Raw genomic sequence first — 17,354 nt, 5'->3', positions numbered from 1 at the left:
GTGTGGAATTAAAAATATAAGTTGTTCATTAATCCCTAATTCATTAAAGTTTCTATGTAACTTTTGCAAAACAAGCCCCATTATTCATTACTGAGTAATACAGGGTTAGCCTAAAAGAAATAGACAACTTTAGTGGTCCCCTAAATGAAGAGTTTAAATTACATGGTAACGTAACTTACGTGAGTTGTAGGGTACATCTGGAAGTGGTTGTGATACAACTACAGATGTTCTATGTGTGACTCTTTGGTTATACGGGAAACATCTAATCTGTAGTCCAATTCTTCCCAAACAGGCATCAAAGTCTGACTGTCCACCAATGCAATAGCATCTCTGATTCGTTCTTGCAGTTCGTCAGATTGAGGGAGGGGAGGAAACATACACATTATCTTTTCTGAAACCCCACAGAAAGTAATCACACGGTATGAGGTCTGGACTTCATGGTGGCCATTGAGTCATAGCCATGTTCTCATTAGTTGAACGGCCAATCCACCGCCTAGGAAGAACTTCGTCAAGATAACCCCTTACATCCGAATGCCAGTGAGGTGGGGTTCCATCCTGCACAAATATGAAATTGTCACTATCTTCTTCAAGTTGTGGCATCAACCAAAGTTGCAACATGTGCAGGTACGTTCTTGCAGTAACAGTTTCTTCTTGAAAAAGAACGGTCCATACACCTTTTTGGGCGATACAGCACAAAACACGTTAATCTTTCTGAGTCCCTAATCTGCTCTGTTTACGACATCACTAGTGTGAAAGGTTGATTCGTCCCCAAATGTAAGCAGCTGAATGAGGTCATCTTTTTCTTCACAAAGATTTTGTATGAACACGCAAAACTGAACGTTGCTGTTTGTTACTTTCATTGAGACTTTGCAGTAATTGCACTCGATATGGATAGAACTTGAGACGTTTGCATAGAATGTTCCAGACAGTCTTTTGAGCGATATCAAGTTCTTTTTCTGCACGTGTCTTTGATTTCCTGGGGCTACGAGCGTAGCTCGCACGAACGTGCTCAACTGTTTCATTTTACACTGGAGGTCTTCCCATGGATTTCTTCTTACACAGACAACCTGTTTCTTCAAATCTATGCACCGAGTCATAAATAGACTGTCGTGTGGTTGGTTCTTTCCCATACTTTGTCCAAAAATGACGTAACTGAATTTGTCTTGGCATATTCCGGAACACAGCCTTCTCAACTTGACTCGCCATATTCCTCCAAGCCACGTCAATGTCAAGTTTGAGGGCAGGGCCGCTTACGTCACACACCCGTCATTGAAACAAAAGAAAAACTGTCAGCCGCAAAACTTCAAGTATGTATGCGTGTACCACAGGTAAAATCTTTTTGCTTAAAACAATTTTATACATAGCATAACTTGACTATTTCTTTTAGGTTAACCCTGTATTATCCTTTCTATTTATTCGTTTTGCAAGTTTGTTATTACATAATCTGATCACACAATTTTCCAGACAGCATTTTAAGATGTTCATGAGCAAGAAATCAAATCTCTTGTTACAATTTCGTTGTTTAAGAATACAAAGAGCTAGTACCTACTTCCGTTGCTCTTGTCAATTTCCTTAATAAAATATGAAATAGAATATACAGTATTTTAGCTGAAAAATATAGTATCCTATTAGTTATACAACCTTTCGACAAACAAAGTGTTAGCATCAACCAGGTAAACTAACATTGATATACAAATATTCAAATCATGCCTTGCCCCCCCACTTTTAACGTCCAATCGCCGCCACTGAATTAGTGCCATCTATATTCTCAGAAAATCTAACAGAACTAGGTTATTTTCATAAGGAAAGGAAGGTGTAAACTCAAATCTTTAGGCTACAGCAATCATTTCTCTGTTAAACAAGTATATTTACCAAGGACACCCATCAGGGAAAGCAAGGTGGGGCGCTTGCCCCTTTAGAGGAAATTGTACTTCAGAATATCAAAAACCCAATATAATATTTAAAATAGTTACAGCAAAATTTGAAACTGTATTTGAAATGTCGCTTTTTCTTGCCCCCCCCCCCCCTTGGAAACCACAACATGGGAGCTCCTTGATAGTTACCGGTATATTAAGAAAATGTACAAATGTTAGTTAAGTTACGAAGTTTTGAGGAGGTCCGGACCTGGTGGACCTCACGTGGGTGCGTCCCTGTTAAGTGCTGCCATCTATATTCTTAACAAAAATAATAGAACGAGATTGTTTTTAATACGAAAGAAAGAGTACAGATGAAGTGAGGCGCCTAATATGAAAATCCGCCACATCCATTTCGCTCAGTTTCGAGTAATCTCGCAAAACGTGCAGTGAAGTTCCATATACACGCGTACAAAGTCCCATATTTGAACTAGTTTTTTTAGTATGAAATATTAAGTTTTTAAACAAAAATGTGTTTCCATGGAATTCCTTTAGATCAAGCATATAACAAGCGATATATAACTCAATTTTGGTAAAAAAGAAAAAGAAAAGGATCTGGCGGCTTTTGATACTAGGAGCCAGGCCCGTATCCAGGAGGTCTAGGGGGGTCTCCCCCCTAAATTTTTGCTGGCCCCCTCTAAAATTTTCATGGTAGGCTTGCAAATGAACTATAATATGGTGATGAACTATAATATTGTTGGATCGGGCCCCCCTAACTTCTGCCGGGTCCCCCCTAAATTTTTGGGCTGGCTACCAGCCTGCTAGGAGCCTCAAGTATAAAATAAAATCTTAAAGGCTACATTAATAATTTCTCTGCTAGGCAAGTATTGTTTTATTAATAAAGTGTACAAAACAAAGTTTCGGGAGCGGAAGTTCGAATTCGCTGGATATCCCGCGTGGGTACGCCCCCTGGTTATGTTATTTCAAGCAAAAAAAAAGAGCTTATTAAATGGAGGTGATTTCCTAATTGTTCTAATTACAGAGCAATAATTCAGGACAATTATGCAAACGTCACTACGCAATATGTAGCTTTAATGATCCTTCTCTCTCTCTCTCTCTCCTTCTAAAGAGTGCATTCGTGAACATCTGGATGAAAACAATGATGCAATTTCTAAGGAGAAACTGCGCATTTATTTACGTATCTATTGAAATTGTGACACTAACGGTTCAAGACTGAAGGCAATGGATGTTGTCGAAGATGCTTAAAACAAGTTTCTATGTATTCTCTTGTTGCACTTCCAAATTATGTTACGCTTTAAGTATCGGAAGTCTTTTACTATCCGTCTGTCTGTTGATAGATATCAGAGTAAAAACGGTAAAGATATCGAGCCATGGTGTCCTGGAATCCATTCAACGTCCCAAGAATAGACTCCAACTCAGACGGTAATCTTATATTCAAACCGGAAGTGGTAAAAAAAATTTAACCCTTTCCGGTTTCATAGTTGATCGCCATATTATAGAACGAGGTCCACGAGGGATAAGATCAGACAACATCTAAACCATTTTTATTATTCAAGCACATTGTGTAACGACTTGAATATTTTTAAACGTTAATGAATTCTCTTCATTGTGTTCGCACAATCACTTCATCAATTTATAGTTTATATCGAGAAATTTCTCGTCTTGTCTCGAATTTGAAAATGTACTTCTCATCTCGTAGGCAACATTATAGATGTGTCGAAGTTGGCCCGACCTTGGTGAAAATACAGGGTGTCTCACATAAAACCGGTACGCCTCACGTCTCGATTAATCCTCTCTAGTAAAATTGCTTGTGGGTTGACAACACTATCTCGAAAGTTGGCTACACTGTATTTTATCGGAAAGTTGAGTGCAGTAGTGTGTTCGTGCGTCAGTTATTGTAAGAAGTACTTATGCATTGTTGAGTTGTTATAGTGTGTTATGTGTTGAATCAGTGCTTGTGGAAACAAGAAACATTTATGACAGAAATGGGGCAGTTTGCATTAGAACAGCGAATTGACATTTTCCAGAACTGCAGATACTGGTCGCTGGACAACCCACATACTCTGCATGATTAACCTCTCCACTCAGAGAAGATAGGTATATGGTGTTCCTTGTCCGGCATGCCCATTATTGTCCCCATATTTTTCAATAACACCTCAAACAGTGCCATATATCTAGAGATTTTTCACTCTTTCTATGTCTAATTAACAGATGCAGAGAAGCTGTATGCAGTATTCCAACAAGATGAAGCAACCGCTCACACATCCAACCAAAGTACGAATCACACCAATAATGTGTTCTCTGAAGGCATTTGTCAGTAGAGGCCTTTGGCCCCTCAAGGTCCCCGGGCTTAACATCGTGTGATTTTTATTTATGAGGCACACTGAAAAGCAAAGTGTATGTTAACAATTCTTATACAATAGACGATCTTAAATGGAATATTACCAGAGAAATTAACATCACGCCTGCAGAATTACAGAGTGTTGCTGGTAACGTCATCAAACGAGGTCAGCGATACCTGGATGCCCATAGCCACCACTTCCAGCATCTCTTATAAACAGTCAACTATTTAACGTTACTATTGTCTATTCATTGTTGGTGCTAAAGTGTTACTTGAATCTCGTGCATGAGACGTACCGGTTTTATGTGGTACCCTGTACATTTCTGAACAAGTCTTTCAATAAAATAATTTGATGGAAAAAAAATGGAGTTTTTTCTCTCAAATTTTATTGTGTTTATTTCATCAGCGTAATTATCTCATATATCGCAATCCAATAATAATATTATAGAAGTATAGGAATACATTTGATACAATATCGGGAGTTCTAAGAAATAAACTGAAGTAAATTTTGAAGTTTTACATCCCACGGTTATGCCGGCGAGGCTAAAGAAGAAGACGATGATGATGATAAATGAATGCAATGGTGGCAGGCCCGTATCCACGGGAGGCTAGGGGGCCGCGCCCCCCGTAAATTTTTGTTGGCCTCCTAAAATTCTCACGGTAGCCTTGCAAATGAACTATAATAGGGTGATGAACTATAATATGGTTGGATAGGGCCCCCTAACTTCTACCGCCCCCTACATTTTTGAGCTGGCTACGGCCCACGCACACGGTGTTTGTCCACCACAAAGTCCAGTTGACCCAAACTGGAATCAAAGAATTATATAAAATGTATTAATTAGATATTCAGAATTTACCGGCTGACTCAATGGTTCACCTGGTCACTTGTATTAAAATTCGGAAAACAAAATTATAAAAATATACACAGGCAGGGCCGGATTTCTAAATGGGCTCAATACTCTGCTACCTAGAATAGCAAATTTTAAAGGGACAGAAAATTTTAATATTTTTGAAACAGCAAATTTCATAAATCAAAAGATTGTGCACTCATTGATACTCCTAAGACTGAAAATTAATTAGAAAATTAATTATATTTTGAATAATTTGAATAATTAATTTTCTAATTATAATTAGAAAATTAATTATAGTTTAATTATATTGAGCAGCTAAATTGTCGATGTATTATTGTTATTGGATATCAAAATATTGTTGAACAAAAGAAGTGGATATTGATGGACCATTTTGATTTCTGGTATCTCAGCCCTCGAACAAAATACGGTCCAAATGAAGCGAAAAACTCATAGGCTATTTGGCATCAAGAATGTAGCCGATGCACCAAAGACAACAAAATCGATCAGTTATTAAACCTGATTTAAACACTCAATGAGAAAAACAACATGTTTTTTTTTTTAACAAGAATTTTTGAAAACCTAAAAATGGATCAAAGATTGCGATCTTGGCCAATAATTAGTTTTGAATCAGGGGCCACAAAATTTTTGAACGGCCCCTAAATCCAGGTTTTCAATTTTCTACGGAATAAGCGCATCATAGTAACTTAAGTGATAGTTTGGGTTTGGCTACACTGTATGTAGTTCTCCAGATATAAGGCCTATAAGAAAATTTTTGTTGAAATATATTGGATCTTTTAGGCCAATTGTATCAAGGGCCACACCATTTTTGAATGGCCCCTAAATCGAGATTTCGTATTTTCTACGGAATAAGCACATCATACTGAGTTAAGTGATAGCTTGGGTTTGGCTACACTGTATGTAGTTCTCCAGATATAAGGCCTATAAGAATTTTTTGTTGAAATATATTGGATCTTTTAGGCCAATTGTATCAAGGGCCACACCATTTTTGAATGGCCCCTAAATCGAGATTTCGTATTTTCTACGGAATAAGCACATCATACTGAGTTAAGTGATAGCTTGGGTTTGGCTACACTGTATGTAGTTCTCCAGATATAAGGCCTATAAGAAAATTTTTGTTGAAATATATTGGATCTTTTAGGCCAATTGTATCAGGGGCCACACCATTTTTGAATGGCTCCTAAATCGAGATTTCGTATTTTCTACGGAATAAGCACATCATACTGAGTTAAGTGATAGCTTGGGTTTGGCTACACTGTATGTAGTTCTCCAGATATAAGGCCTATAAGAATTTTTTGTTGAAATATATTGGATCTTTTAGGCCAATTGTATCAAGGGCCACACCATTTTTGAATGGCTCCTAAATCGAGATTTCGTATTTTCTACGGAATAAGCACATCATACTGAGTTAAGTGATAGCTTGGGTTTGGCTACACTGTATGTAGTTCTCCAGATATAAGGCCTATAAGAATTTTTTGTTGAAATATATTGGATCTTTTAGGCCAATTGTATCAAGGGCCACACCATTTTTGAATGGCCCCTAAATCGAGATTTCGTATTTTCTACGGAATAAGCACATCATACTGAGTTAAGTGATAGCTTGGGTTTGGCTACACTGTATGTAGTTCTCCAGATATAAGGCCTATAAGAAAATTTTTGTTGAAATATATTGGATCTTTTAGGCCAATTGTATCAGGGGCCACACCATTTTTGAATGGCCCCTAAATCGAGATTTCGTATTTTCTACGGAATAAGCACATCATACTGAGTTAAGTGATAGCTTGGGTTTGGCTACACTGTATGTAGTTCTCCAGATATAAGGCCTATAAGAAAATTTTTGTTGAAATATATTGGATCTTTTAGGCCAATTGTATCAAGGGCCACACCATTTTTGAATGGCCCCTAAATCGAGATTTCGTATTTTCTACGGAATAAGCACATCATACTGAGTTAAGTGATAGCTTGGGTTTGGCTACACTGTATGTAGTTCTCCAGATATAAGGCCTATAAGAAAATTTTTGTTGAAATATATTGGATCTTTTAGGCCAATTGTATCAGGGGCCACACCATTTTTGAATGGCTCCTAAATCGAGATTTCGTATTTTCTACGGAATAAGCACATCATAGTGAGTTAAGTGATAGCTTGGGTTTGGCTACACTGTATGTAGTTCTCCAGATATAAGGCCTATAAGAAAATTTTTGTTGAAATATATTGGATCTTTTAGGCCAATTGTATCAGGGGCCACACCATTTTTGAATGGCTCCTAAATCGAGATTTCGTATTTTCTACGGAATAAGCACATCATAGTGAGTTAAGTGGTTGTTTGGGTTTGGCTACACTATATGTAGTTCTCCAGATATAAGGCCTATAAGAATTTTTTGTTGAAATATATTGGATGTTTTGGGCTCAGGGGCCAGAACATTTTTGAATTTGTGATCCAAAAAAAAATATTAACATATAACAGTTTCGCTAATTATCCACTTTGGCTTCATCAGACACTATAAATACACAGATGATGACAAATTCAGTATAAGAGACAGCGATCAGCTAATTTACAATCTTTGTGTTGTTTAAACGGGGAAAATAAATTAGGTGAGTGGTTTGTCGTCTGATTCATGGTCTTGAACCGCCTATAGAAAATTTCTCTAATGTAGATAAATTTAAGTGCTTAGCTTTTTTTAAAAAAACTGAATAAAATACCAGAATGTTAGTTTTTTAAAATAACTTTTGAGGGCTTAGAAGGCAAAAAATCTTTTATGACTATCGTATTTTTAAAATTCTCCAGGAGAGGAGATCCCTAGCAAGGATTAGGGATGGCCTTTTTCGAAAAATCTGTTTTTCGATTTTCGGAAATTTCATTTTTCGTTTTTTCGTTTTTCGCTTTTTCGAAAAATGTTTCGTTTTTCGTTTTTTCGAAAAAAAATTCGTTTTTCGTTTTCGAAAAAGCCATTTTTCGAAAAAATGTGGCCATCCCTAGCAAGGATGGCAAATCGATTTTAACCTACAGGCGACGAAACCTTAGATCCAGCCCTGCACACAGGCCTCACAAAATAGGCGTAATACAGAGATCCGGATTCGGTTTTGCAGTAGAGAAGCCTGGAAATTTAAAAGCAATGGTGGTTCGGATTCCTCAAACTATAGATCCACATTTCATATAGGCTAAACTCCAAAGCGGACCCTGAATTTCAACCAATGAAAGAAACGTAAACTACCAATTAATTGGCTGTTCTCCTAAAAAAAAAAAAAGAAAAAGAAAAAAAAAGAAAAAGAAAAATGCATTAGTTGTAAACAATTAATTAGCATTTTATGTGAAAATATCTCTTCAGAAAGAGATTTTTAAAAACTGTAAAAAATCTTAAGTACTTTTTGTGCTCCATATTCTCTACATAACGCAAAAATGCTGTGAAGTACATGATTAATGTGTTTGTTTGTTAAGTTAAGTTTAGAGCCCGCAGTGGCGGATCTAGCAGAAGTCTGAGGGGTCTTAGACTCAATCATTTTTTAAAAGAGAAATTTTGAAAGTCAATTTAAATTTTTTGCCATATAATGTATTGTGACTAATCTGTTTAGCTAGGGTACCTGTAAATGCCTGCAATTTGTTAATAGATCCTGTTAACGAAGTGCGTAAACCAATTTCAAATTAAAATTATTTGCGTGAACTCATGATATTCGTATCATAGTCTGGGTTCTGACTGGCCCTCCTCCACCTTTTACCTTCTAGATCTGCCGCTGGGAATGCCTTGTCAACACCGAGACTATGTAAGACAGTTCAAAGTGGAATCCGAACCACCATTATATATTTATATATATATATATATATATATATATATATATATATATATATATATATATATATATATATATATATATATATATACTTAAATGTTAATGTTCTCCCCCCCAAAAAAAATGGAACAGACCGCATGCACCAAGAGTAAGCTCCGTAACCAGTAGACCAGCGGAAAGACCTAATCAGATTTTTAATAGCACAAGAAATTTTTCTTCTTTTTTTACAGTTTAGGAATGAAATATTTCAGTTTAACGTCCCACGATAATGTCCTTTAGGCTAAGGAAGACAATGAATAAGGGAAACGAATGATCAGTGGCGCATTTAGGATTTTGTTACGGAGGGGGCTATGCACAACACGTGAATAGGTGCACTTTTGGGTGCCGACAAATTTGAATGAAATTTTGCATATAAGAAATTTATTTCGAGCGGGGCTTGAGCCCGGTAGCCACCTCCTCAATACGCCACTGGGAATGATGATGAAATAATTGGTGGAATGATAATGTGTGAGGAGTGGTCCCGCGTAGGGTTGTCGCTAACACTCTCACCTTCGGTCCCGAGTGGAGGCACTCGGTCGATAAAGTGTAAAAAGCTTTTTCAGGCTATCCCCCCTGAATGAGGTTTTCCTGGATTTTCTTCATTCTCACCAGGCAAATGCCGGGGTGGTACCTAACATATAGGTCCCAGGCCGCTCTCTTTCTTCTATAACCCTTTCTTCCTTCCCTTTCCTCGGATACTGTGATCCCCTAGGGACGTCATCCCTCATACATAACGGGCTAACATGGCCACAGATGCCGAAAGCCCAGAAATCTAAATCCTAAATCTTAAATGTGGGAGGAAACGGAAGTATTCCTAGAAAACCCACAGACAGGATGTTGCCCACCATAAACTTACTTAGCTGGGAATTGAACGAGGAACCCCATGCACCAGAGGTAAGCGCTCTACCACTGAGCCACCAAGACTTTTTTGTTACAGTTTTGGAGCATGTAATAGAAAATAGTCGAGTTTGTTTTTGAACAGCTCTCAAAAACGTGTGGTGTCAATAAATAATAATCAGATACAAACAGAGCACGTGTTCCTACTATCAAATTATCGCCATATTTAACTGTCAGGAATCTAAAAATTTCCCTCAGAGAGTGATATTAACCCGTAATGCACTAAGTCAAGATCCCATCATTGGCTCATCAATCAACGAAGCACTTGATCTCAAATGACTTTGTGGCCCAGAAACTGGCTCTAACTGGTTGAAAAGCCAAAGAAAAAAACAACTGCCTGTTTTACGAATGTTTTGTCTTTTAGCTCGGATCAAAAGGTTGCCTCGTTTTTTTCATTCTTCCGGCTCCGGTTGCGTTTGTGTCCGTGAGATTGGTAAATAATGCGCAGTATGTGGACGCCAGAATAGCTCATACAACCAACGGAAGTCAACCTCGTGAAGATAAGAAAGAGAGATGAATATATAATCAGGGCAGTGTTCTTTCAATCTGTGCTTATGCAACACAAACATCGTATTCTAATCTTTCAAAATATTTTAGGTTGCTTAAGAGAAGGCACAAGTTATCCGTTGTCACCATTTTTACGTTTATTCTTAAAGGGTTCCATTTCAAAATTGTATGTACAGGATGTATCAAAATTCCGGAGTCATATGCCAAATTCGTTATGATTAAAGATTCGAAAAATGGAAAAAGAAGAAATTTATTGGAAATATAGCGTTTTCAGCCTAAAATGCTGGATTTCTTCTATCACACTACTCGTTTCGGTTCCATGTTTGTAAGGTGCACTATGTTAAAATAAAGAAAAAGGAAAGTTTTCCAGTTCAGCAGTCTGTTCGTACGAAACGTAAGGTAAAGTAAAAAAATTACAGATAATATCCACATTGTAGTGTGTGTAAACTATAATATCACTTCAACAATGATAAATAAGGGTATCTCATAAAGAACACAACTTTTTAAATGCCCGCCACTTCTGTTCTAGTAAGTTGGCAGCACTGAACTTTAGACGATTTTCATCTGTTATCATTGTCGTTAGTAGTTACGAGGCGCCAAATATTGCATGATCGTTCACATTCATCACAAGACATCGGACTTCTATGCACTTAAAATTCATGAAATATGCATGGAATTATGCTGTGAAATGTGTTAAAATATGCATTTTAATATGCACTAACAATACAATAAAAGAGAGTATTTTCAAACATGCAGCAAACTTGCGACAGAAGTTTTGTAGGTAAAATATAACATCGAAAGTGTACCTTATGTTTCAGGAACTTCTCTTCAGAATTTATTGTTACGATATTTACATACATATTGTTACGATATCGTATTTAAAAAAAAAAAAAAAAAAAAAAAAAAAAAAAAATACGTGTATGAGATTAAAATGAACACAGTGATACAAGAGCACGATCTACAGCTTTTCTATACAATTATATTTTAGAGTGCATTTACTTTAAATGAAATAAGCAATACCAGCCTCACTTTTCTTTATACGTATGTGTGCAATGTACAAAAAATAAGTTTTCTTTTTTAAAGATTTACCCATTCCCATAATTAGCCTTATAGTATATCACGTGATTTTTTGGTGTCAATTTGTAACATTCGGTGCCAGAAAAGGACCTATCAACATTAACAGATGTTATTGGACAATATTTACAGCGAGGAACAAGTTTAGTATCTACAGGGTGTTTCAAAACAACGCCGACAACGTTTGGGAGATGATTCCTGACGCCAAGATAACGCGAAAAGTATAGACCAACCTGGGTGCACAAATGCTTTCTTTCAAAGTTGCAGGCTGCCGAAAATACGAAAAAATGAACTTTAAAGGTCCATATCTCCAATACTATGGAACCTACCGTAGTTGGGTCAAGACTTCACTTAGGAACTAGCATGTGCCCCATCCAAATATCCATGTTTCAGAATTCTGCGGTGCTTCCGCAACAATTTTTACAGAGGTAGTTGATGAGTACTTCAAATTATATGCCCTAGACAAACTCCCTCTATAAAAATTCTTGCGTGAGTACCTTAGGATTCTGAAACATGGACTTTTGGATAACGCACATATTAGTTCCTAAGTGAAGTCTTGACCCGACTATGATAGGTCCCATAGTTTTGGAGCTATGGATCTTTAAAGTTCATTTTTCATGTTTTCGGCAGCCTATAACTCCGAAAGGAACCATTTGTGCACCAGGTTGGTCTATACTTTTTGTGTTATCTTGGCGTCAGGAATCACCTCCCAAACATTGTCGGTGTTGTTTTGAAACACCCTGTAGACACTAAACTTGTTCCTCGCTGTAAATATTGTCCAATAACATCTGTTAATGTTGATAGGTCCTTTTCTGGCACCGAATGTTACAAATTGACACCAAAAAATCACGTGATATACTATAAGGCTAATTATGGGAATGGGTAAATCTTTAAAAACGAAAACTTATTTTTTGTACATTGCACACATACGTATAAAGAAGCTTATTTCGTTTAAAGTAAGAGCACTCTAAAATATAATTGTATAGAAAAAGCTGTAGATCGTGCTCTTGTATCACTGTGTTCATTTATTTTATTCCTACAAAATTATTAACTATACAGATTGTTTCAAAACAACACCGACAACGTTCGGAAGATGATTCGTGACACCAGGATAAGACAAAAAGTATAGACCAACCTAAGTGCACAATTGTTTCCTTTCAGAGTTATAGACTGCCGAAAACATTAAAAAATGGACGTTAAAAGTCCATAGCTCCAAAACTATGGGGCATACCATAGTCAGACCAAGCCTTCACTTAGGAACTAGCATGTGCCCTATCCATATATCCAAGTTTCAGAATCCTGCGGTACTTCGGCAACAATTTTTATAGAGGTAGTTGGTGAGTATTTCAAGCTATATGACCGTACCCAAACTCCCTCCTTAAAAATTGTTGTATGAGTATTTCAGGATTCTAAGAGATGTATTTTTGGATTGCACACATGAAGTCTTGACCCGACTACGGTAGGTTCCATAATATTGGAGCTATGGACCTTTAAAGTTCATTTTTTCATGTTTTCGGCAGCCTATAACTCCGAAAGGAAGCATTTGTGCACCCAGGTTGGTCTATACTTTTTGTATTATTATGGTGTCAAGATTCACCTCCCAAACGTTGTTGGTGTTGTTTTGAAACACTCTGTATATATACTCTTCGTACTCATTTAAACAATAAAAACTCTTAGGTATATTGCAAATGTATAATCAAGCATTATAAATTAGGTTCCTCCTACCGCATAGTCTAAAAAGATGAACAAAATAGCTTATTATGCAAACCTCATATGTGTTTAGTTTAGTTTTTTGTCAGTGAGAAAAAAAATAGCTATTTGCTTACTTGGAAGTGATGCTCTAACTTACCAAAATTGTCAAATATGTTTCTGTTCAGAAAAGTAGGCCTACCTTGATGAACAGATTTTCTGATAAATAGTCTGGTATATAAAATAGTACAAGAGAGTGATTGATCATTTCCCAGGCTAGACTACTATGGATAGAGTTTTGAAATTTCAACAGAATATTACTACTGTCTTCGAAAGCAAAAGATAAGAAAGGGTATTTTGAAACAGACTTATAGCATGCACTACAGTACTCAGATAGTCTTGTCGACTTGTTGTATGAGTTATCTGTTTTAAGCTATTGACCAGGGCAAGATTAGCTCATCTGTGGCTAGAAAATATATATGGTCCCTGCTGACTTCGCTAATACATTTCTGTGGAAGTACAGTTGGAAACTTAAGGAAATATGTTCTATATTTTTGGCCATATTTTATCTTATGATGAAGATTGTATCTTGTATGATTCTTTCTAGCCAGTCAGTTGAGATTTTGATCAGAGTAGAAGTCCCCGTCCGCTTGGAGGCCCGGGGCTACAGCCACCCTAAGCCCCTCCCTTAACCCGGCCCTGTTGTTAACATGTAAATTTCTCATTACTCGAATACACAAATTATAGACTCTCTGAATATTGCTAATCCAAATATTTCAATAAATTTCTTTATTGCAATAACTTATACGAATAATGAATCATAATTCGAAAATAATTCCAATAACGAATTATCATACGAACAATGATTCAGATAACAAATTATTAAACAAACAATGATTGAGATAACGAATAATTATACGAACAATGATTCAGATAATGAATAATTGTACGAACAATGATTCAGATAACGAATAATTATACTAACAATGATTCAGATAACGAATTATTATATGAACAATGATTCAGATAATGGATTATTATACTAACAATGATTCAGATAACAAATTATTATACGAACAATGATTCAGATAACAAATTATTATATGAACAATGATTCAGATGACAAATAAGTATTCTAACAATGATTCAGATAACGAATTATTATAAGAACAATGATTCAGACAATAAACTATTATACGAACTATAATTCAGATAACTAATTATTATATGAACAATGATTCAGATAACTAATTAAATTAGAACAATGATCGAGATAACAAATTATGACACGAACCATGATTGAGATAACGAATAATTATACGAACAATGATTCGGATAACGAATAATTATTTGAAAAATGATTCAGATAACAAATTATTAAACAAACAATGATTCAGATAACAAATTATTATACAGACGATTATTCAGATAAATTATTATTTGAACAGTGATTACATTATAAATGAAACCAAACTATGGTTTAATGAACACAGTTATACCACTGCTAAACTTTATTAGGATCATGCATATTAGAACTTATAAACACTGTAATGTTAGTACATCGTCTATCTTTTACTCCACACGATAACTATTAAACGAAAGCATTTTTATTATTATTTCTGTTTGTTGCAATAGACAGCTAGGGTGGTTATTTCGGCTGAGTTTGTTAACAGAACCAATACTTTAAAATCTTCATGTGTAAAAGTACTTTAATAGTAGCCATGATTATCCCATTTCTACTATTGAAACAAAAACAGAACTCCCTTGCGGCAAAGCGATTAATGTACGTGCCTCTGCCGTGGGAGACCGCGGGACAATTCCTAGCGGAAACACATGTGGTTCGGATCTCACGTTAAGAGCCTGACATACTAAAAAATAATACAAAATTAACCATTTTTCTTTTGCTTGTTTATTCATAAGTGAAAGAAGATAATAAAATGCAACTTACCACAATCATAGATAATGTTATTCTACAATAGAAAACATAAATCTGAAGAATTTTCAGTATTGCCATCCATAGAAATTACAGAGTTACCAGAATAACAATTATTCCCCAAAATCTAAATTAAGGCAGAGACTAGAGGAATGAACTCAACTGCATTCGATTACATATCAAGTTCTAATATCTTGTGAACTACTTTTTAAATAACATTATTAATTTTAATTACTGCATTTTAAAACTATTTTATTTACTACTGTACAAACTAAATACAACTATTATTTAAAATGTAGTTCACAGGACACCAAAACAACATGATGCGTAATTAGTTGAGTTCTTTCCTCTAGTCACTGCCTTAACTTAGATTTTGGGGGAATTGTTATTCTGGCAACACTGAAAATTCTTGAGGTTCATATTTTCTGTTGTAGAATAACATTATCTATGATTGTGGTAAGTTGCATTTTATTATCTCCTTTTCCATAAGAAAAACAAGCAAAAGAAAAATGGTAAATTTTGTTATTTTTAGTATGTCAGGCTCTTAAGCTGCAGGTCCACTTCTACATAGCCTCCCTGCTGAAAAAGACACTAAACTGAAACTCAAAATCGAAACAAAAACAGTAGGAGTTACCCATCGAGCCGTTAGATGGTAGCGAACGTTCACCAGCGGCTGACATCTACCGGACGAAATTGAAAGTTCTAGTATGTGTGTGATTCTTGCTATTGCCTACCAGACTTTATTTGTATTTCCCCTTCTCCTATCCTTTGCTGCTGGCTGTGAGTCCAGACCAATTTTACAGAAGAGGAAGGAAGGATTTTGTTTCATCTAGCAAACTGCATTTAATTACACGCGAAGCAAAGCGTAACAAAATCATGTCAGACGTAATTAATTGCAGAAACTTAAATGCAAAATCACACATGCAAAAATTATACAAATGAAAAGAGTAAAACTATGAAACCAAGTAGAAGAAAAAAACATAAGATGGAGACATTCTACACCGTCCACTGACCTAAATGACTTCAGTTTGCCTTCAAGGGCCAAATATCATGATGCAACTTTTTTTTTCTTTCTTTCTTTCTTCGCAAACAAGGTAATCTTTGTATCCTAAACATTTAATCTTCACTTAAAAAAAAAAAAAAGTCTGTCTGCCTTTTCTGCAGACGTAGAATCTTTTGAACCCAGGCATACTTTCATGTTCTCCCAAGCATACAAGGCAGCGTCAACTTCAAGGAAAGCAGACGTCACAATCTGTTTGCATTTTGGCTTTCGAACGAAGCCAAGTTATCTCTTTTAATCTCTTAGTACCGAGTACGATCAACGTCACAAACTCATATTACATCAATTTGACGAAACATATTGCAACATTTAGAAAAAAATAAAATAAAAGGAAACAGACAAATAAGAGTAAAGTAACTAACGTAATAAGAAGAGCGGTGTGTTTTGTAATCATAACAGATAATTAATGTGTTAACGTGCTGTTTAAGAGATAATTTTCTTTTAAAATGGTGCGAAACGAGGTTCAATCGATATAATGCTACTTTGACTGGAGTTTTCCATTTGAAACTTGTATTTACAGCATGCATTAAATTTACTTGTAACTTTTACTTAACTTAATACATTTTAGAACTATTTTATACATTTTTAGAAATGTTTGATCATTTTTAGAACTTTTTGATACATTTTTAGAAATGTTTGATACACATTTTAGAACTGTTTGATACACTTTTTAGAAATATTCGATACATTTTTAGAACTGTTTGATACATTTTTAAAAGTTGAGTTGATTTTGAGTTTAATGTTCCCTACAACAGCGAGGCTATATAAGATGTGTATTTGATTCCTTTTTAGAACTGTTTGATACATTGTTAGAACTGTTTGATACATTGTTAGAACTGTTTGATATATTTTTAGAACTGTCTAATACATTTTAGAAATATTTGATACATTTGTGAACTGTTTGATACATTTTTAGAACTGTTTGATGCATTTTAAAAATGCTGAATCTATTTTTGAACTGTCTGATACATTTTTAGAACTGTTTGATACATTTTTTACAACTATTTGATGCATTTTAAAACCGTTTGATACATTTTTGAGAAGATCGCTTTACCAAAAATTTATTTTCAAATTTACTCTGTCTGTCCATCCGGGAAACAAAAAATCTCACGAACTACGTGTCAGTTCACTGTTAATTTTGGCCCGGATGAAAAAGAGTCAAAAGTAGGGGTCAAATTTGTTGATGGAGGGGATCAACCCATTGTAAGTAGTGGAAATCAACTATTTCCGGTTTTAACGTTGATCGTCACAAAGTCAAAACGGTAACAGATTCCAAGAAACGGT

This window comes from Thermobia domestica, chromosome 8 (assembly GCF_964235325.1).
Source record: "Thermobia domestica chromosome 8, izTheDome1.hap1.1, whole genome shotgun sequence".
NCBI classification, from domain to species: Eukaryota; Metazoa; Arthropoda; class Insecta; order Zygentoma; family Lepismatidae; genus Thermobia; species Thermobia domestica.
This window is presented reverse-complemented; position numbering follows the sequence as displayed.